Source organism: Pseudochaenichthys georgianus, chromosome 23 (assembly GCF_902827115.2).
Source record: "Pseudochaenichthys georgianus chromosome 23, fPseGeo1.2, whole genome shotgun sequence".
NCBI classification, from domain to species: domain Eukaryota; kingdom Metazoa; phylum Chordata; class Actinopteri; order Perciformes; family Channichthyidae; genus Pseudochaenichthys; species Pseudochaenichthys georgianus.
Window position 1 is genome coordinate 11,852,060 of NC_047525.1, and position 23,464 is coordinate 11,875,523.

At 41.2% G+C, this 23,464-nt stretch overlaps 1 protein-coding gene across 1 annotated transcript in view; it reads right to left on the reverse strand.

The window, feature by feature from the left end:
• ptn (pleiotrophin) overlaps positions 1-8,794 on the reverse strand; it is a 54,605-nt gene extending 45,811 nt beyond the window's left edge. The window contains exon 1 of the mRNA XM_034112332.2: positions 8,671-8,794. The gene's annotated coding sequence lies outside the window, so the exon portion shown is untranslated. The remainder of the gene's footprint in view (positions 1-8,670) is intronic.
• Between the last annotated feature and the right edge of the window lie 14,670 nt (positions 8,795-23,464).

A 23,464-nucleotide genomic window follows, 5' to 3' on the forward strand; every position in this document is an offset into this window, starting at 1 on the left:
ATCAAAAAAGTTGGAATAACTACATTTGATGCCTCTTATCGACTATGAAGCCAAACAATAAGGAACTAAATGTGCAAATTGTTGGGGGTGTACCTAATTGCAACATTCATGTCCAGGGGGTGGGCCTCATCGTAAGTCCCCTCCCTCTTTGTAAAGCGTAAAGGCTAATAAAAACACCGCAGGGTACATGTGATTCAGACGAGAAACATGAAAAATCACAAATGCCATCTTAGGTGGGAAGCAGCAGTGAAACGTCTTAATGTATCAGAGTTACTCATGCTCCATTAATTACATAACTGTGTCATCTCCTCATGAATATTTGCATTTAAAAAGGTAGTTAAAGACACTTACATTTGCCGATATCTGCAACATTTTAATGGGAGAGATCTGTCGAAGCCTCCATTGTATACATTTGATTGTGATTTTGGTGATAAACTATCAGGAATAGAAGGCAGCAGATAGGGGCGTGAAGAGAGGACGTCTCAAGGGTGGACGGACGCCCCTTCCACCAGACATCTGGAGTAGAGGGCGCCAATCTCAAAGCTCATAAAATCTGAATTCACATTGTGTTTTTTGACTTTCCCAGGCCGCAGGCTTGCTCTGTACTGTCCTTGTCATGGAGAGAACAGCATGTGAATTGTTGCCTTACTAGCCCTGCTAACATTTCTAAACTCCAGCGGAGACAGAGGGCATGGCCACAGCCTCGGCCCGGTGTTTGTGGTCAGAAGGAATGTGATCTCGGGGTGAGAAAAAAGAGGAGAAGTAATAATGAGACATCCCCCCTCTGCTGGTTGTTTGTTTGGACAGACCGGCTGTCTCACAGCACAAGCTGCGGATGGAATACTGATGGATATGACGAATGATTCTCTCGCCTCTCTCCCTTTTCCCCAATTCCTTCCCACTCTACTCTCACTTCTCCTTTCCCTTCCATGTGAAGGAAACTTTTAACTCTAACGTCAGAGCTCCAAATTCAGTTCCGACTGAAGGGACAGCTATGACATGGACGCACACGGTATTTAGGGCAAGTAACAAGTGCCTGAAGAACGTTTTCCCCCTCGGAGCTTTGTTGAAAACACCCCCATCCTCACTGATCCTGGTTTCTAATTACTTACTGGTGGGTGGACATGAAACCATCCTTGGTGTTTGCACCCATGAAGTGGGCCTATATCTAATCCACTGCCTATCCATCTTAGGTGTTTAACTTTCCGAATCATATTTTCTTCCAGATTGTGGTGCCTCAAGGGAGGATGACGTCCCAGAATTGCAGAAACTCTCCACCGGGGCAAATTAAAACCTGCTGAGATTTAACCAGGGATTAGATGCCCCCTTTGGCGGTAGGAGGTTTTAGAAACAGTTTTAAAATTATTTTGGTTTTAAATATTGAGATGTGGTGCTTAAAGCAGCCTGGTAACCATAGTTCGGCCTAATAAAAACATCTACAAGGAGCAAAACATGGAGCTTTTCTACCCAAAACTATCATTTCTGTGCCTCCACTGAAGAGAGTACTGTTGGAGGAATTGGATCTCTCTTTCAGGTGATCACCATGCTTAAAAACACAATTACATTTTACAATGAACTATTCAAACCATTCCAATCAGAAAAGTTTTCATTCCTGCGCAGCATTACCATTAGCAATCCAATTAGCAATCGGATTGGAATGGAGACACTAAGTGGCAGACGGAGTCCCACAGCGATGCTCACGATCAATTTAACTTTCCATTCAACATCAGTGGCCACATCACAACAAACCCCTGCATCTCTGTGATTGAGAGCGACCTCCTACCACACGTCTCTGAATGCTTTTTCCCCTCCCTTCCTCACCTACACACTGTTTACTCCTGCTGAGAATCAAATACTCTCTTTAGAAATGATTATAATACTGCTAATAACTCCACTGGTCGGGTCGAATCCACTCCCGGCTACAAAGCATCCTAAGAAGTGGCTCTGAATAAAAGGAGATTGCATTGATTGAGCCAATAGTTTTCAGCATTTAGGTGGAGCTTTGCCAGCATAGTAGTAGCACCTGTAGTAATCAACAAAGGGACTAATGAAGGAATAGTCAGATGGTCAATATTGAAAAAAGACCATTTCTGTAAGTATCTAACACTGCATTTAAATCAATCTTTAATGGCAAATGCAACTCAAGTTTCAACTGTCCTCCATTTAGTTTTCTCTCTGATGACATGGTGCGTGAGTGAGATAAGATCGTCCCTCAGTTCATTAGAGGAATACAAACACTCCCCACTCCCCTGTGCTTCACACTCTGAAGCCTGTTCACACACACACACACACACGCACGCACGCAGACACACACACACACACACACACTAGGGGTGGGGGAGCGCCCTTAGGACCTGTATTCCCCGTATGACATTTGCTGAAGATATCCAACTACAGTATCTCTGTCCAAAGACTACATCTTGTACACTGCAGGAACTGTTTAAGCTGCTTATGAGATCAGACAAAAGCTAATGCGAAAATCTACATGCTCCTTATTAACTCCTTATCTACATATCAAATATGCAGCATTATTGGTTGTATTTACAAGCAGCTTATTACAACCCATCTTTATGTTTATCGACAGGTGGCGATCTTTAGTGACGTACATTGTGATGGGAGTAGGAATTAAGGTGATTTGACAGGCTAATAAACACAGGAGACCGCTGTTTGGGTCCAAATCAAAAGTCAATTTGTGAGCTTAGCTTTAAACCCTAATTAACCAAATGTCAACCAAACTGCCATATATATTTACACAAGATCACTATATATCTTCCCAGCACCAAGCAGCACCAAGACAGATTTAGCGACACTTATTACCGATATGATAAAGATCTATTTCCTGTTTTATTTTTGAAAAGTGTACTCCCTATGTCATGTCTGCTTTTACTTCCTGTCTGTGTTTTCCCTCCTGTTTGATGACCTGATTGTGTTCACCTGGTGCCTTTGTCTTTTGCCTTTCCTCCCCAGTTGTTTCTTGTCCCTGATTAGTCTCGCCTGTGATTACATCCTGGTTTTCTGTCGTTAGATCCCTTTTTGTCATTTAAGGAACAGTTCTGCTCAGTTTGTTTTTTGCCATCTTTTGTTTTCTGCCATCGATGTTTGTGTCCTGAATTTGGATCCACGATGATCTGCTGGACATAAACAAGGTAATGTTCTGTTGTTTTGCTTTCAAGTGTCCAAAAACCCTAATCCATTTTGTTGTCGACCATTCCAATCAAAACAATACAGTTGCAAGTCAAATGTTTTCCAGCCCACTTTAGCATAGATATAGATGGATAGATAGATAGATAGATGGATAGATAGATAGATAGATAGATAGATGGATAGATGGATAGATAGATAGATAGATAGATAGATAGATAGATAGATAGATACTTTATTCATCCCAAATGACATGCATATATATATATATATATATTAGAAATATTATACATAAACAAATAGACCTTGGGTAATATATACATTACACATGTGAAGCTTAGACAAACAAACATAACAAACAGGAGCAGTAATGTAATGTGAAAGAACAAATACAATATACCGCCATGCGTGTCAAAGAAAGTCAAATTCAATACGAGCACAATCCATCTCCTTAGACATTAGAGCCATAAAACAGAGCTGAAGTACATCATAGGTACTGTAGCCTACAGACTGTGCCTTGAGCACATCAAACATAAAGCGCCCTCCCACGCTGTTTGAAGGCATTGGAGACAAACTGAACTAGATCTCTGTGAACAGGTACTGAAGTCTACAGTCATCAGACAGAAAACAAATCATTCTGCCGACGTGTAAAGGTAGAGCCTGTATCAAAGAGTGAGATGTAATAGACCATTACACCAAAAAGTGCATTTTATTTACGTCTCCAGTCTCCACACACCACAGGTGCCACTTTCTTTTCTGCTCCTGAGTTTTCCACCACAAGAGACAAGATATCAATTGGGCACCGTTGCATTTATACATGCATATGTTTGACAACTGTTCTTGGCACTCATTCATTTCTGGTATGAAATCTAGTTGGCAGAGTTTTACTTATTTTTTGTGTAATCCACCTGTAAATAATAATAATTTCAATTTCTATAGCGCCTTTCACGAAACCCAAGGACGCTTTACAATGGGAAGTAACAAAACAAAACAAAAAAAGTAATAATAGTCATACAGATACATAGACTGAAATAACTAAATGTCAGTCTACATCCATTGTTGTTGCATAATGATTTTCATTACATTATAATTCATTCAGCAGACGCTTTTGAGTGCAATCAACCACGAGGATACACATTTAGAAAGAATCCTGCAGGTGCAATAGCTTCAAATAAGCCAAACTTTTATAATTGCTACATACAGGAAATCCAGTTTGAATTTAAATTGACACCGCTTCCTTTACAAGTACGTCATAACATAGGAAATCTGTGGGTGATTTTTGTAATTATTAGTATTTAAACTGTTATTGTCATTATATATAATTATCATTAAATGCTCCCCAAAAAGAGAAATCCTGGACAAATAAATGAATGAAAAATTAGTCTTAAGACAACAATATTTTTGTTTTTTGGTGGAATAGAGGGATTACATTTCAACACCCATAAACTTCAGGGTTTTACCTCATACCAAAATGCAGATTCTCCCCGTTAAATTTGAAACTGATGCCAGAAAACATTATTTCTGTTTGTCAAAGCTGTAGAATTACTAGATCGTGTCAAATAGACCGTCAGACGGCATAAACAGCTTTGTTTTTACGGAGCTCCGACGTGGCGTTGTTGTTTACGTCTGCGGCGCCATCTTGTATGGGCGAAGATCAAAGCCCTCGTACCATATTTTTCTAGAAAAACCCCTGAACATGTTTTGAAAGTTTTCAGTTATGTCTGTATAAAATGAGCTAAATCTCTGATACTTATGTTCGAGTACATTTCAATTTGTAGCAGATCACACTATAACCAAACACATCCAATTAAATGTTAGTCCAATTTGACATATGTTTACTTTTACAGTAGGTAGAAAACTGTATTAGTCACCTTCTAGGCCTGGGGACAGTTTGTGTTTGCGTGTGTGTGGGTGGCTGTGTGACTCATTTGGACACTAATGAGCTGACTGATTACAGGGGAAGGCCTCGGGTTATCATTAGCTCTCCGAGGATCAAACACCAGATCAAGCCAACAGCGGGGCAGAGAGATGCAGCCCACAATCTGATATTAGTTTTTTCGAAAAGGAAGAAAAGCTGAGGAAGGAAAGAGATTAGCACTTTTCTTTAGAGGGCAAAACAAGACGCTGGCGGTATGTTTTTGATCAAAATGCCATTGAGGGATCCACAACATGCCAAACACAAACCCTGTCCCATGTTTTTAAATTCCTCAACAAAAGGCAATTAGTAGCCCTGTCAATGCACTTCCTCAGACAATTGGAACCAACCTCAGACAAGAGGAACAATCTCTCATCACCCGCTTAGAGGCGTTTGAAGACAGATCAGATTGTCTCTTCTCTGCCTGTAATGAGATAGCTGCTTGCTTGACGTCTCCATGAGAACGTTTCCAGACTTTACCATTAACCCAACAGACTGCGCATGGCAACAGCTGAATGAAAGACATGGGGAGAGTTCAGTGGCAATCTTGGGTTTTTTCCTCGAGGTCTGTGCAGCAGCTAAAGCTAAGTAGTTGTGTGGTTCTGGACATTATTTGCATTAGTTAGAGTTTTTTTGTGTTTCTGTTTGTGGGGTGAAGATCTGGAACAATTTGAGTGAGGAGCTAAAGGGATGTCCAAACATCAAACTATTCAAAAAGAGGTATAAAGACACAATTCTCACAAGGTACAGCGATGACACTGCTAAACCATAACTGTTTATATTCTTGTTTTGTATTCTATTTATGAATTTGTGTATGTACATATTATGTGTATGTATATATAGAGACCATTCTCCTAACTTGCCTGTATATATTAAATGAATGATTATATAAATTATTCAAGGTTAAAGTATACATTGATATTGTATGTTAACATATATTAAGATGTAAAGTAAAGTAAAAAAAAAAGGGAGAAGGGGTCGGTTTAAATAAGTGTAAACTTCTTCCGACCCCTTTTCGGACGTGTAATTAGCTAAAGTTTTGTTGTTTATTGATATCAGACAATGATACTACAGACTATTCAATTATTAATTAAATATTTCGTTTTGTTATTGCATTCATTTGTATAGTACTGTATCATGTCTGTATCATCTTTTGTTTCATTTGTATTTTCCTTGGTTTTACACGCTCGAAAAAATAAATAAACTAAACTATATTGTACTTACTGTCAAAGAATATTTCTGTCTTTACTTTAGATATTTAACCTATTCTGTGTGTTGACGTTTACGACCAAACCCTGGCTCTGTTATCTCTCTTAAGGAATGGGAGGCTCCAGCTATCTTGATAAACCAGTTCAACTCTCGGTCACGAAATGGTTTACGACTGTGAGAACGCTGGCTTTCTAAGCTCCACAGATGTTTACGCCTCCCCCAATATGCTCATTAACTCTCTGTAAACTAGTTAAAAGGTCTATCGAAAGATAGGCTGGTCAGAATTGACATGACAACCCACCAGTGCAGTCAGAACCTTTTGCTGCTGTGACTTGTGATATGAATTCTCCAGCCATTGACTTGTAATAAACATCATTGTTTGACATCAAAGCTCCAACGCGCTTCTGAGTTGGATTGTGGGAAATGTAGGATCAAGTGAGCTTGGCCTATACTGAGGATCAGGATCTCTGTTTCTTCTGCTTTAATTGTGACCATTTTTTTTTAAGTAATCTGTGTGCTAAAACCTGGATGATTGTTTCTGTCTGACTTTGCTAAGCCCTTTAACAAAGTTAGTAAATCTCAGTAAGAACTTTAAAAGGGAATGGTTGCCACAACTAGTTAATTAAAATCTCAGTTGATTTTTTTGTTTACCCACTTGGATGTTTTTGTGATATGACGCCTACAACTTGATGCAATGAAGGATGTTTCCTCAACAGGCCTCTCTCCTGGCATCTCTCCCCTCCTCCTTTCTTCTATTCCTCTCTTTATCCCTCCTCCCTTTCTTTGGAGGCTCTCCGGACCCCATCAAGGCTCATTCTGTTCATCCCGCATGTGAGGGGTCAGTGCGTACCCCACAAGAATAAACCAGCCACTCAATGTGAGGATCTTTGTGTATGTCCTCATCCCCCTACCCTCTCTTTCTCTCTCACCCACTTGCTTGTGCCCTATAGATGAGAATTGGCTCCATTCACCGCTCTTCCCTCCCCCCTGGAGCGGACTTCTCAGGGCCCTAACAGCGCATTTCTATGCCTTATTGCTCCGGCTCCTCCATGGAGAGCAGTCTCGTCAAAGCATTTGTGTAGACACAGAAGGAAATGAACTGGCTTTGTGCTTGGTCTTGACATATAGGCACGATCACGTGGTGAAGTTTGTGGGGCAAGCATTTAACTAGAGAAAAGGACAGAATGTGTAAAATGTCTCTTAAAGGCCTCCAAGTGGCCATCTTGGAAGTAAAATGTCAGGAGTTATTTAGGAATGAAGCGGTTTTATGAGTGTGGCCCTCCTGGCTGTCGTCCAGCTTAATCCACATTGTGTTCTGACTTCCTACCGACCCAAAGCTGGTTTCTCAAGCTCATCTCCACCTCGTGTTTAATCTCCCCCAGCTCTTGTATTAGGACCACACCATGTGTTGATTCTAAAGAAATGAAGCGGACACCTCATTTCGAGCAAGAATGAGCCGGAGAGAGCTTTTGTCCACAGCAGGAATGCCAATAAGACAGAGAGGAACACTGTTTGGTCTGACTCAGGTTGCTATACCAGTGCTGAAGAAAGCCATGGCAACGCAAGCAGAAGGTCTGCCGGACCACATCGCGCTGCTACAATACGCCCGCTCCGGGTTTGTCATTCCAGTCAGGCCTGACCCAAATTACCACATCCTCGGCAAAAGTGGCCTACTTCAACCAGCACCCATGCACAGACATGCTTAATTGGGCTTGCATATATTTGGCTGATAGCGATAATAAACAAAACATATGGATGTTTGAAGTCTAATCACTGAGGAGACGGCCCTGTTACTGATTTAATACCACAGCCCATAGCCCATGGCTGCTGGATTATTGTGACTTTCCAATTGTTAATGTTTACCCAATATGTCTAGAAGCTACTTTTCCATCTGCAGTTATACATCTCAGTATTTTAAGCTTAATAGTCTTTTATGTTTTCATATGTTTATTATCTCTTATCAACAGCCTCGGGGAAAAATCTGCTCCAAATGGGAAGAGCAACAAAGACCATGTTTACAGAAGCGTTTTGGTAAAATATTAAAGAGTAAACTGAACAGGCGAATATGTCTGAAACATACAGAAATGCAAAAACATTTTTAACACTGGAGGATCTTAACTGGGTTTCTTTTGCAACTTACTCCAAACTTATTTTATTGCAACATTTGAAAACAACAGGGGGGTTGATACTGGCAGTCATATCAATCTCATCCCCAACATGGGCACAGATACACACGCTAAGAACACACTCCAAAACTGGCCTTCATGCCATCTGTACTGCTGAGTCTTTCTGCACAGAATACAGTTGAACTTGAATGTTTTCTGCTCTAGAAAAGCAGCTCACCATCACCTACCCACAGACGCTAGGAATCTGTTAGTGTTCCACCAGAAAAGAAATCCACTTACTTTATTTTGGAGGTCTGGTAGTTGTATATCAGAGTTTGAAGAAGTATTTTCACTAGTCTCTTTTCATCTGCACCTCTACCCTGCTGCCCTGTCTCTGCAATACTATTTCTCTTTGTGGGCTGAGCATGCAATAGCTGTGTAGTGTTTTTTTTTTTTTTTTGTGTGTGTGTGTGTTGCATGGGGTGAGGGGAGGGTGGTGGTTTGGGTGTTGAATGCCGGGTTTCCTGACTCGTGATCAGGAGCTCATTACCCCCAAGGTCACTCCAGGGACGCCCTGCCTGGCACTCACTGAGACACCAGAGAGAAGATGTGAGATTGCAGATGAGAGTGTGAGAGAAAGAGAAAAGGAGAGCAGCTAAGAGCCTGGAAGATCCGCTGGGACGAGGAGGAAGAGCAGCGAGAGAGAAAAAAAGAGACACACAAATACATATAACAGAACGGGAAGGGAGACGGTTGAAAGACAACGATCCAAATGCAAACAAGGAGGCTAATATTCAGGAGTAGCGAGCACACACAACAACACAATGTGGCTGTAGGAGCCTTGGATGAGCCCACAGTGTGAAGCCCAGCCAAACCACGCAGAGTTATATAAAATATCTTGTTGATCCATAGGAAAGTGAGTCCAACCAGAGCAATCGATAGAATATTGACCATCACCAGCCGGGCTCTGCGTTTGTTTTTCAGCTTTTCCTATGGGCCAGTACTGCAAAAAACGTTGTGTGCTGGTTTTGTGGCTGTCACGCTATCAATAGTCTTTTTCCTCAGGTCTGTCAAATTAGATTAATGAACCTGTCTTCTTTGATGAATAGATTCATCATTTGGTTAAGGAATGTGACAACAAAAAGTGATAAATATGCTTTGAAGAGCCCGAGGTAAATACTTCAAACAGGTGTTTTGTCATAAACCAAAGTATTGGAAATTAATATCTTGACCCCAAGCTAGTGTTATTGACGAAAAGTTAGGTATCCCTCAAAGGTATTACAATTCCTCAATTCCTCAATTCCTCAATGTCATGGCAATTCTTCTTAGCAATAGTTGAGACACTGGCGGCCAAAAAAGTGAAAACTTTGATTTACTGATGTTGCTATGGAAACATTCAGATAATTCCTGTAATTGATGTCTCTATATCTCAAGATATAAAGATTAATCCTCTGGAGACCATGAATATCTTTATACAATTTCATGGCAGTCCATCAGAACAACAGTTATATCTGTCTAGACCGAAGTGGTAAACCAATTCATAACCACGACTAATGCGTGGTTAGGCAAGGATCGGAGCTGTTTCAAGGAACCATAGCAATGTAATCAGTAATGTAACAAATGTATTAGCTGATGAGTATTTGGAAAATAATGTTTTTTATGAAGTAATTAGTTATAGTAACATGCCCAACACTGATTTTCTGTTGACTAATCAATCACAGATAATTTCAATCCTAAACAAAACGCCAGTTCATTATATTATAAGAGTGACACTATCCGTTAAAAACAAGGCCCTTTTTAATCTTCAAATTAGAATTTAGATAACTGTTCTCGTTCAACCTGTCAGTTAATATATGTATTTCTGTCCTCTTAGATCTATTTCAGCTCTCATTGGTGGCCAGATGTGTGGCATTGTTGTAATAAGTTGTAGATACTCATGTTGTTGAGGCAGATGGCTGGAGATGACCCTGTAGAGCAGTCCCAGCACTCTGCTGCAGCTAGATTACAGCACACAGGATCAATAAAGTGTACCATTAGTCCTGTCCACAAAGCCCTGTGTCCAATACTGATGTCAGACTGCCTCTGTAAACTCTGTGTAGTCCACACAGAGAGAAATGGCTGTATATTTCACTTTATAAGGCTGTCTTTTCTTTGGCTTGCGGTATTGATTGAGTGGCTGGCACAGATTCATTCTGCACTAGAGGAAAAATACCCCTTAGTGCCAAAGCAGCAGCCTTTACTCCATAATGGTCAGATAACTCATTTTCATGCCAGAGACCTTTGTTAAGGTGATACACTCAGCTATTCACAATGTGATTATAATGCACCATTTGATTAATTTAATGGCCATTCACAGGTGGAAGCATAGTCTATAACCATTAAACATTGTGATGAAGATTCAGCATTATTAATTCAATGGGAGGGATCACCAATGGTCAACTGTGTCATTAAAACGTATACAGACAACTACCATTGAAGTTGAGTCTTAGCTCCTTTCCAATAAGTGTACAATCCTCATGGGCAAAGTTAAGTCTTTATTAGCAAAGGCCTGACCATTACATGTACACACAGTTTCAGTTTCCTCTCAAAAACGGCTTAAAAGTTGAGAAAACCTTATTTTTGCACTTTCGATTTAGTGGTTTATTATATTATATTGCTTTAGTTGAGGACATTTGACCAGTTGCAAGTCAAATAAAAAACAGTGCACCTTAAGGAGTTCTCCACCATGTCGGGGTTACAAAGTTCACTCTTGACCTTTGCAGCCCTTGAGAAGACAATCTCACAAAGAAGTGTTTGATCATGGTAGCTGTTGAAGTTTGTCTCGGTTGGATAATACTTTTAAATGATTTAGCTTCTTTCGATTCATATTTTATTATAACATATATTTATGATTTGTGGCAATGCATGGACCGGCTGTTTCTGTCTTCTTTACCTTCATATTGTGGTTTGATCATGTCAAAATGGAGATATCAACATTTACGCAGCAGTCAGTACCCTCATTTTTGGAGGCAAGTCCACATTTTAAGTCTAAAAAACAGCTTTTCACTACCACCGTGCAACTTGTTTCAGGTTGATATACAAAACTGATGACAGTGAGATGAAGAGGTAGTATTCAAGTATTCAAATCTAAAATTCAAAAAGGAGAGTGAGTGGTGCGCCTCAAGCACCTTTTGCCTAGCGACTGAGAGCTTTTTTTGAAGGTCATTAAAGAAATGGTTTTTGAAATTGCCAAGCAGCAGCAAGTCCAGCAGCAAAATAATAGATGAGTTGGTAAGGAGCAGAAACAAATGCATTGATTTTTAGACAAGCAGCAGCAGTTAACCTAAGTTGAGAATTCAAGCATTATTTCAGTGCTCAAATCAAAAAGCAATCTCATTTCAGAAATTCTGCAAATGGGGAATAAAGTCTTACCAATCTCTCATTTTCTAACCACCTAATGCACAACCCTTCTTTTGAAATATGCACCCGAGTCCTTTGTTCTTTAATGGTGCCCAACCCCGTTTGTGAGCTGGAGCTGCGAACACTGCAGTTCCACATGTTCAGCATCATGTTGCACGGTTGGGGATTTTAGCATCAGCCCCACTGATGGCCAGTAATTAGTATGACTCATACCCCCCGCTGATAACGATATACCATTTCACCGCTGCCTTCTCATATTCAACTCATTAATAATACATTCCATCCATTTGCACCCCCCTTCGGACCTCCCCTAAGTGTACTGTGCGATATGCTTTAGTGCCATCCACCAGGAGCTCCTCCAAAGATATCATTTCCTTCATTTGATTAAAATGAGGTATGAGAAAATAAATAATGGACAGAAGATAGCCGAGATTGTGTTTCCCCTCTAGTTTAAACAGATATGAAGGAGTGAAATATCAGAATCAGAATACCTTTATTAGTACCAAAGAGGGGAAATGTACATTGTTTCAGCAGAAAAGACCGAAAGACAGCTTAATGTTACGTGAGCATGCATACAAAAATACACACCTTGTAATAGTTCTGAGGATTTAGCAGCCAGGTATATATTGCACTCTTTTTAACAGCATATATATTGCACATAGTTGGTATTTAACAACAAGAGATGTTAGTGTGTGTGTGTGTGTGTGTGTGTGTGTGTGTGTGTGTGTGTGTGTGTGTGTGTGTGTGTGTGTGTGTGTGTGTGTGTGTGTGTGTGTGTGTGTGTGTGTGTGTGTGTGTGTGTGTGTGTGTGTGTGTGTGTGTGTGTGTGTGTGTGTGTGTGTGTGTGTGTGTGTGTGTGTGTGTGTGTGTGTGTGTGTGTGTGTGTGTGTGTGTGTGTGTGTGTGTGTGTGTGTGTGTGTGTGTGTGTGTGTGTGTGTGTGTGTGTGTGTGTGTGTGTGTGTGTGTGTGTGTGTGTGTGTGTGTGTGTGTGTGTGTGTGTGTGTGTGTGTGTGTGTGTGTGTGTGTGTGTGTGTGTGTGTGTGTGTGTGTTCTACTAGGGGCCGTGGTGGTTATATAGTCTGACCGCTGCAGGAAGGATATGATCTTTATATTCAATTTTTGTTCACGTTTAACAGAGCCTTGGATAGAGTCACTGTCAAGCCCCACTAGGCCTGTTCATTGTGTGTCCATCGGCAGCCCAACGAGAGCAGAGCAGTCACTTGGCCTGCATGCTGTTAGAGGATGATGAAACCAAATGAAATCAGCCTGACGAAGTAAGCCAGTCTTTTTTTTTTCTAACCCCAGCTCCATTGGCTCTGCCTCTCCATCCGATTGTTGAACCCACAGATAAGTGCCAAAAGTACATTTCCAGCTTTTTCTATTACGAGCAATTATTCACTTTTCCCAACATGTTGGAAAGGAAATGGAGATTGAATTTATGGCTGTAAGAGAGGGCGGGAAAATAGCTATGCTGAAGAAAATCCTATCATATTACTCAAAAGCTGTTGAGATGTAAAATAATCATACACAGCATATATGACCCTCCCACGAAAACATATCCCAGTCAAGGGCACATGTTTGCTTTCTTCACCGTCATTGTGCTTACTAGATTTCATTCATCGTACAAAAATAGTGCATAAGGACAAAATGAAAGAACAAAATGTCTTGACAATGTTATTCCCCGACCGTATCCCGCTAGGCCCCAAGTCATATCAGACACAAGACAAAACACACACACACACACACACACACACACACACACACACACACACACACACACACACACACACACACACACACACAGTCACTGAACATCTGTGGGGCCGTGACCGCCATTTAAATCTGTATCAGGCTAAATACTATATCCAGCTGTGTACCGTACACCTAATGAAACAAGTCAAGTTTATATATATCTACCTCAATTACTAATCTCTGAGAACTTTGCAATATACTCAACATACAACCACATCTAACACTTAACCCTTGATTTGGATAAAAAAGTGTTTCTCAACAAGAAATATCATGAGGAAAAGAAAAGATGCACCTCAGAATGTGAGGCCCCAAGGCCAATGCAGCTTTTACAAGTTCCTTGGTTATTACCATTCCCCGAGTTCGGAAGTCGTTCTTCTGATACCATTGTGCTTATGAGCTTTAGGTAGTCAAGTAGACAATGCGACACAAATGCCCTCTAGCATGTCAACAAAAGTTAAACTTAGTTTGTGTATTCATCCGCCCTGTGAATCGGTTCCAGTTCCAACATTTATTAGGTTCTTCTTTAGCCTATGCTTCACAGTTCCACTAAGTGCAATGACAATTGGGCCTTTAGTTTGTCCGTACTAAAATAACGCCAAAAACATAATCTTCTAACTGGAGAAGTAAAGTGCTTCATGTAGTGAATAGATATTAGCAGCTCTAGTGGTATTAGTTATTACAATATGGGAAAATATAAAATTGTATACAAACTTTACAAACAGCTACAAAGTACAAAAAAACAATACAATGTATTTTTAGAACTAGTCAAAAATACCTAAAACACCTCACAAAGCTGAGGGAAACTGCAATGAATATCTTAAGCAGGGCCTGCCCTTGGCATAGGCAGTATAGGCAAATGCTAAGGGTGCATCAATATATGGGGGGGTGCCGAAAATATATATATTTTTTTTTAAAAGTTAGAAATTTAAAAAAATATAATTTTTTTTATTTCATAACACAATTTCCCAATTTTGGATCAACAAAGTACATCTTATTATCTTATACTAACAGAACTACACCTATATTGCGTACAGCGCCCATAAACTATGGCTCGACACGAGCACAACACAAACATCATAAAGTCGACTCCCATCAAGAATCTTTATGAAAGCCCAACCTTTATCTCCTGATGAAGTTTATGGCCGTAATCTATTCAGCATGAGGTAATGAACGCTATCCCATTATGCCCATTTAATTTCACAAGAAGCTCAGTTTCATTAATAAAGCATAGGCTCTTGGTGGAATATTAATATTGATATGCCAGTACCCTAGCTAATAAAAGTAAAGAGATTTTCACTTTCCAAAGACCATCCTCTGCGTTCCCTGTGGAATATGATCAGTGCTGTTGTTGTTGAACGGCTAACACTCTCAGGCGAGACTTTTCACACTTTCATTGTGAAGAAATGCAAGAATCAAATATTTACCTCTACAGTTTGTAAGACTGCGGCTGCAATTGTTATTCAGTACTTAATGCATTATTTATCTCCATTTAAAATCCATTTAACACTAATTAATCATCATACACTTTTAGCATCAGCGGAATAATGGTGAAAACATATTGATTTAGCAAGATAATCAGACTGACAACGACCGAATGCTGATTTATTAGCCTCGTAAAGTGTATGATAATGTGGTTGCCTCACATTGGGATCCAGTGATCCCCAGGGATCTTAGAGTATGTCAAAGTTTCAGATACTCTTGGCTGACTGACTGCGAAGGCTTCTAACAGTCAAACAAATGGAAATCTGATGCAGTACAGTTCATTTCTCTGTTAAAACTCTGAACTTTTCAGCTGAATTTGAATGTGATTCCCACAAGACAAATCAAACGTGTCCTCGTGTCAGTGAAAGCCCCTCTCCTGGCCGTCCTGTTTGAGCACTGCTGAACTTAATTTATGACTGACAATTAATCTAAAGGAGCCCAAACACTCCAGCGTGGCCGACGGAGCCTGACAGCGTTAGCAAAAACCGCTCCCGTCCGAGCCGTCTCCCAGCCGACATCCTGCCCCCGTCGCTCTGCGTTTATCTGCCTCCATACGCTTTCCCCCGAAGAACTCATTAATCTCTAATAGCTTAATTCTGTGTTGCCGGTATGGCATGCGTATGTTCTCATTAATGGATTTTCAATCTTATGATACAGGGCAGACGCAAGATTATAAAATGTTCTTTGTGCAAAGAAAAAAAAGAGAGAAGTGATTAGGAAAAGAAAGTGTCCGATATGCTTTTTGTAGTTATTTGATGGTGAGCGCTTCTGATAATCGACTATGAGATCTGGTTCGAAGGATGATGACAGAAATGGAAAATGTATAAAAGGTTCAAGCAAGCCACAGTACAAACTAAAATTAAGAGTTTGTGAAAGACACTGAAAGACATGTGCCAACCCAAGTTTATAGAGGGCAATGTAGTATATCGGTTATAATAAACCATAAGGGAAAAACTAACTTGTCATAATTGAGCGATGTTTAAACTCTTTCTTATTTGCTAAATGGGTTCAGTCAAAACCGTAACACGATATGATTAAATGCCTCCTTATTTATGTTAAAAACAAGTAAACAAATCAAACTTTCAGTTGTCAAAACAAACCAAATTCATAAATATAAAGAACGTGTGAACTTGAATGCGTCTCTCAAGGCTGCTGCACGATAGCTTTGAGGCCAATTATGTCTTGAAAAACAAGAACCGAGACAGAATGAGGGCCGGAATGCGAGAGGTGAGGTATCGCTTAAATTATATATCATCTGCCCGCTTCTGTGAAAGTATCTGTACAAAATACAGAGCTCTGTATTTGTGCTTGGAGCGTCTCAGTGTTCCCGGCAGTCACCTTTAACAATAGGATTAGTGCCAAGTTGAGAAGAAAAAAAGCCAGGCAAAGGAAGGATGAAAACTGCCGGGGATCACCGCTATCGCTGATGGAGCCTGAACCCCCCCAAGGGAGCACTCGTCTTCCTGTTTGATTTGTTCTCAGTCATCTAGTCTGTAGCCAGTGGACTGGGGGCTGTTTACTTGGCACCGCATAGCCCTTTTATCTTCCAATTGAGAAAAAAGAAAGAAAGGTCACAGCTCTGTGACAAATCCCTGAACCTTCACCCATCCACGTCCTCCGAGAGACCGCTGAAGGAAAGCTGTTGACCTGAGGACATCGGACTCCACTGCCACACACCTGAACTTCCTGACGCTTGTGTTATGGCGGGAGTCCTATTTATCGATGCAAACATCCAATTATGTGATATGCAACTTGCCCCCGACTGTCGCCAATTGCTTCAGAATGCTTCACAAAGATGACCTACCTGTCGTACCTAAGTGAAATTAGATACAAGTCAATACTCTAGTAATAAAACACGCCTGTCTCACTCCAGTTGATGATCAGTTGTCAGTGTGTGGATGGGCCTGCAGTCCAAATCGATGGCAAAATTAATTAACACTCACAACCTCGCCAGATGACTGAGGAGAGAGGTTGAGGCACAGCTGCAAATTCCAACCCTGTCCCCCCGTTCCAAAAAAATGATGAGAAATAATGAGACGGCATCTGTGTGATCGGGACCATATGCAAAAGTGATGGATTGCTCTCTCTTGTACAGAGGGGATTTAGCGAGACAGCTAAAGTGTTTGTGATTGGCACCGCGGGCCTCATTCCTCCAGTTGCGGGGTCCTCTCCGAGTCGGCCAAGCGTGTAAACACACATCGGCCGAGTGCTGGTCCTGCCCTTTGCAGGTGCTCACTGTCAATCCAGGAGGTGGTAACGTAAATAAGAGTCCATCTGAATCAGCAGCCGATTCTTCCTCACACTGCGTAGACAGGAAGTGCATTTTGAATTAAACTTGAGGTTTGGCCCCAGTCTACCTGCAGTATTTTTGCTAAAGTCAATCTATGCCCTTCAGTCAAAAAGAACAAATCAATCTTGATTATCAAAATGACCAACCAAGACTTTATAATGATGCTGAGAGGAAGCTAGCGACAGCAGCTAAAGAGAAACAAGAACGTCCAGCTCATATTAGACAAAGTAGACTAAATAAGGACTTAACTTTGATCACAGTACTGAAAGTTCATTTTGATCACGATCCATTTTTGATGAAGCCACACGCAGCAGCCTCAATGGGTTTGTGCTTCAGCAGTGAACACTTTGTCATGGACGGAAATGGACATTCTTTCAGAGTTTAAGTGTAAGGATTAGCCTTTTGCTTTGCAGTGCCCCAGGCTTACTGATGAGTTTTCATCCATCACCGAGGTATAACAATGCCGTATTCTCATTAGCAAGCACTAAATGTGGTCCATTACAATGCAGCCTCACGAATGGTCTACATTATTGTAATTGGGCCAGTGGGTTTGTAAGTTTAACCACCAACACAACATTTATTTTACAATTTAAATCCCCCGCTTATTTTTTTAAAGATAAGCCTTTTACTTCATTCCGGCTTGCATCAGGTATATGAATATTTAGAAAAAATTGTCCATTCAAAGCTATGTTCATAGATTTTATGACTGCCACCATGTGGAAAATCTCCCAGGCAAGGCCGCCGCAGTGATATGTGTTTCATGTGTGTTTTTATTTGGGTCAATTCTAGCCGAGCAGACGGAGCAGAGTGCCAGCCACATTGACGTCTGTATTAGTGTCTCCTGGAATACAGATGAGGATGTGTCTGGTGCGGGAAAGGAGCTCTGTGATTTCCGCTTAATGAGGTTGAGCATAGACCCAGTCGGAGCAGGTAAGGACAGACTGTTGTGACCTTTAACACCCCATAACCATCAGTCACAAGAGCCTGACAGACTGCAAACAACTGACCAAAGCACTTGCTGGATCATGCATACCACTTACCGTGAAGTGGGATAAATTGGTCAGCGTGGCAGAGAGGACATCAAGTCAACTCCCAGTTAATCTCTATTTGGCTATCCAGCTTTGTACATCGATAAAACAATGTACTGGAAGTAAAAAACGATGCCCCTTTATTTGGGTCTGCTCCAAAATGTAATGGTTTCTTCCTTGCCCAGCTACAAGCTACACCCATCCTCCAAGTTCTGCTTGTTTTTCTTGAAGACAAACAAACCGACGTTAACTCCATCCATCCTTCTTCTCCCGCTTATCCGTGGTCGGGTCGCGGGGGTAGCAGTTCCAGCAGAGAGCCCCAAACTTTCTTTTCCCTGGCGACATCAACCAGCTCTGACTGGGGGGTCCCAAGGCGCTCCCAGGCCAGCGAAGAGATATAATCCCTCCACCTGGTCCTAGGTCTACCCCTTGGTCTCTTCCCAGCTGGACGTGCCTGGAACACCTCCCTAGGGAGGCGCCCAGGTGGCATCCTAACTAGGTGCCCGAACCACCTCAACTGGCTCCTTTCGACGCGAAGGAGGGCATTAACTCCAACAAAACAAAGTGAAAACATGATCTCCTTGGCGAGGGAATGAAAAACTTTGGACCAAATACCTGAAAACTTTCTCTCAGTCGGATTTTCGTGAGTTATTTTAAATCAGTGAAGCGCATTTTCTATTTTTTTTATTTAATTTTTTTTATTTAACCTTTATTTAACCAGATAAAAAAGCATTGAGATAAAATCTCATTTACAATGCTGACATGGCAGAGCAGCTGGTGGTAAGGACCTCAGACAACTTCAATTTAAAACAGGCTATCGGGACAAGTGCCGTCAGTTTGAGGCTTGATTGAAGGTCATCTCCAAGACCAAGGACCATAATGAAAAAGACTCCTTTTCCAGCCTCAGTCCACACCGCAGCTACCTGGAACCGTATTTGCAATCAATGGGTTAGGTTTCTACTGAAGGATCATTTTGCCTAGAAATTCTGCTGAACATCCACTGCCACATTTCAGGAGAACCCAAAAACGTAGAGTAGCATTAGCACAAGTTTAGATGAGTCAAGTAGACTATAAACCCAATCGGTAGTAAGTAGTAGTTTGTGAACGTTAGCCACCACAAGCTACTGAGTGGACAAAGATGTTGGGAAAAACCATACATTGAACTGAGAAAATCTGTGTTTTATTCCTTATGAATTGAACCTTTATTTAGAAACTGTATAGAATTTGGAAATATACAACCTAAGTATTTGTGTCTCTCTCACAGCTATTACTCCTGAGGCCTTCAATTCAATTGAACCTCTACTCCGCCTGTCAGCCAGCATTATGATAATGACATTTTACAAGCTGTTTTTCCCACACAGGCACCCGAATACACTGAAATGTATTCCTACTGATGGATTAGCTTCTGTGCCACCTCAAGATTTCAAAATATCTATTCTTTCTGTGTATTTACAGGCTAAAATGTTATATTCCACAGCCACAAAAAGGTCTGATCGATGTCACTATGCACGTTACTGCATGGTTACCGACACGAGTGCTACCAAACACTCAATAAGGCATGACCTTGACCTTGTTGGTGTGGTCACGGAGGGCACACAGGGTTTAATCGCCTCTCGTTGCAAACCAAGTGCACTTCAGCAGCACGAGTCAATACACATGTTTGCCATATAATAAGCCATATTATAGCCATCATATTAATGCAGTGAGTTATTGTCTCTCCTTTATTTGAGAAGAAAGGCTGTTGCTCAGAGGAAGCTGTGTTTTTCTATTGTTATATATTAAGGAAAAGAGGAGCTTCCTTCTACTACTGGTGACATCCATTAGATTTAGGCTATCGTAAAGTTATTAATATTTGAAAAGAGAAAGAAAAGGACCACAACAAAAACTTCAAACATGCCATTGATCTGACTCACCCCCACTAAACCTGTGATTTTTCAAGTCGAAAACTCAGCCAGGCTTCGGGATAGTCTCATTATGCAATTGCTATCATCAAATGCACTCGGTCGGGGCTTCACTTGAAGAGTTTGCTGTGTCTCCTCTTCTTGAAAGGAGCCGCAGTGATAAAAAGAAGGTCTCTTATCAGTTTCTCCGCTCGTTCCACAATCTGCACATTTTCTAGACTGTTGGCTGTTTTTTTCCTGCCTTCATAAGCATATTTAAACATGTCAAGACATAAAAATGATTAGTCCTTGTAGTCTGACATTTCAATGCAGCCAATTCTCTGAGTCATCCGGGGATGCCGTCCTCCTCTTGTAGAAATGTCATACTAATAAGATACAAACAGCCACCGTAATGCGATCAATGTATTCAGCCCTTTGGTATCCCAGCAACATGTCTTTGCCTCTCCTCCCGAGCCTCTAAATCTTTTCTGTTAGCCTCTACATAAGGGAGTAGGAGAGGACAGGCTGGTTACCGAGAGGAATCTGTGTTCATTACAGCCCAGCAGCTTCTGTAAACAAGATGTGGCGTCCACATTTACAAAACTCAGTCATTTTAACAGGTCAGGACTGGAGAATATGTCAGTGTGTATCCCCTCTGACATCCACAACAGTAATACTTATACTGAGGCAACCCAAGACGGAGTGAGAAAATAGTGTTTCTCAGGACTTTTTAGCATCTTGGCGAGAGTCTAAACTTGGGGACTCCATATATTTCTGACTTTTTGTGAAGTGAAGTCCACCAAGAGTCCAGTAGCCTACATAATAAATGTACTTAACAGAGGGTAACATGTTAAGAATATGCCATACAGACGGTCACATTTGAAACATTTACTTTATTAAATTACTTGTGTGGTTGTTTTGATGTAGTTATCTTAAAAGCTACTCTCCCCAGAGGCCAGTTCATAATAAAATGTGCACAAACTATTTCATTCCATCATATTAATCTATTTCAAAGCCATCAAGCCGAAGGGTTGATACAAGGACAGCAGATAAATATAATCAAGGACTCGAAAGTGTCAAAGTCTATTAACTTAAAAAACATGTCGGAGAGCACAAAGCACAAATATTTGAATACAGAGGAAAGAGTGAATAATTTGCTATTGAGCTCTCACAATAGCCCGATGATTCCAGCCGAGGACAAAGGGTTGCTGGGATAAAGTGGAGCAATGCGAGGTGGGATATGAAGACAGACGCCATGTGGGTGGTGGTGTTGCTGGTGTGGCTGGTGCCAGCTGTAGTCTTAAAAGCATTACTGTGTTCCTGTATCAGTTCAGTTTGTGAGCGCATGTGTGTGCTGTACTGACTGTAGTCAGGACCTTTGCGGTGCTGCTGACTGCCCAGATTACAGGATTACTGCCGTCGCGGACTGTTCGACACCTTTAAGTCAGGCGAAAGCTCCAATCCTTTTTTTGGCAAGGGGGATTTATATCATTCAAATCCTCCCCGGAGCTAAGATAAAAAAAATATTAATATAATCCCACAGAATTGCAGCCTGAGGAATGTTAATTAACGCTGAGGTCACAAAAAAGGAAAAGCGGGGCTTATATTTGTACCAGTGTGGGTTCGTTTGATTTTTCTACCGATGCACACAGCTTAAAAAAAACAACCCAACCCAAGCCACTAGGGGTGTAACGGTTCACAAACATTTCGGTTCGGTACATACCTCGGTGTTTAGGTCACGGTTCGGTTCGGTACGTTTTCGGTACAGCAGAAAAAATTATCACAAAACATAACATATTTTTTTTTAATTATTATTAAACTGTGAATAATGTATTCACTCAAATAAATACAAAATATAATAAAATAAACATTAAGGTGCAGCATTTCGATGAACTGAAATAATCTGTATTTGAACTTTACTGTACTAGCACCTAAGCAGCCAGTTTGACATTATGACTTGCTTGTCATTGTATTTTCATGTTTTTTAAAGATAAATTAACTTGTCCACATTGCTTGCCGAAAGGGCAGATCAGCTGGCACTAGCAATGTCTCCTGCTGTGGAGAACACCCTCTCGCTAGGGACAGAGGTAGCAGATACAGCCAGGTAGCGCTTTGCTAACATGGCAACATAAGGATATTTGCCGTTTGTAATAGCTTTGGCTAGGTCTAAACTGTTTGCGAGTGGTGGAGGCTTAAATGCTAGCGGGAGTTGGGTTTGCACTTCAGTCTTTTGGTACCGGTGATATTCACGTTCGGGTGATGCCTTTTCAAATGAGTGTGCAAGTTTGATGTATTGCCAGCCGCGTAACCAATGTTAGTTGAACAATGCCGAAAAACAGCTTTGGTTCGGTCCACCTGTCTTTGTCCGTCATCCTTGTACGTAACTGCGAAACCAAAATGTTCCCAAACCGGAGACTTCAATGATGCTGGAGGATCTTCGAGCTCAACTTTATCTGCGTTCGCCATTTCGACAGTTCCTCAAATGATTGAACGCATCCCTCTGACCAGCTCGTCCAATGAAATGACTTGCTCGCTCTATGACGCGTTGAACACAATGGGAGCAAATTACACCTGAGATTACTTCCAAGAAGTTGTTCACGTTCTCAATTTTTTACGTTTAACGTTATATTCATTCGGTACACTTCGGTACACATGTGTACCGAACCGAAGGGCCCGTACCGAATAATTTCGGTACGGGTACGTGTACCGTTACACCCCTACAAGCCACTGTAACTTATCTTTAAAGTGGGCTCTGTATTCTGCCATGGCTAGCAGGTAATCTATCAAGCGAATTATGTGTATCACACACTCTTCGATGGGTTGTCCTGTTATCACTCCCAGTAGGAACCCACGCTGACAAACAAAAACATGTGCACATATAGAGGACTTGTAGAGTTCAGAGGAAGATTGTGCAGCTCCAACCAGCAATCCATATCTTATATTTGCCCCAACATGGAGCCATTGAGAGCGGGGTATTTGTCACCCAGATAAGCTCTTGCTGTGCGCTATCACGTGACACTTTCCCTTTATGTGTCATAATGGAAGAGCAAGCACATCCATCTAAGTTTTAAAGAGACCCAGGCTTCCCTTCAGTAGATGAAATGAAGGGAAGCCCAGGGCCGATTTTTTCCCGGGGTAACAAAACCGACCGGCTTTCGCTCTAGTCCTTAAAGTGGGTTTTGATACGTCAGATAAAGTCCACCACGATGCAGGTGTTGATCACACTTAATGAAAGCAGGCTTCTAGCTCGATAATGTCGCTCT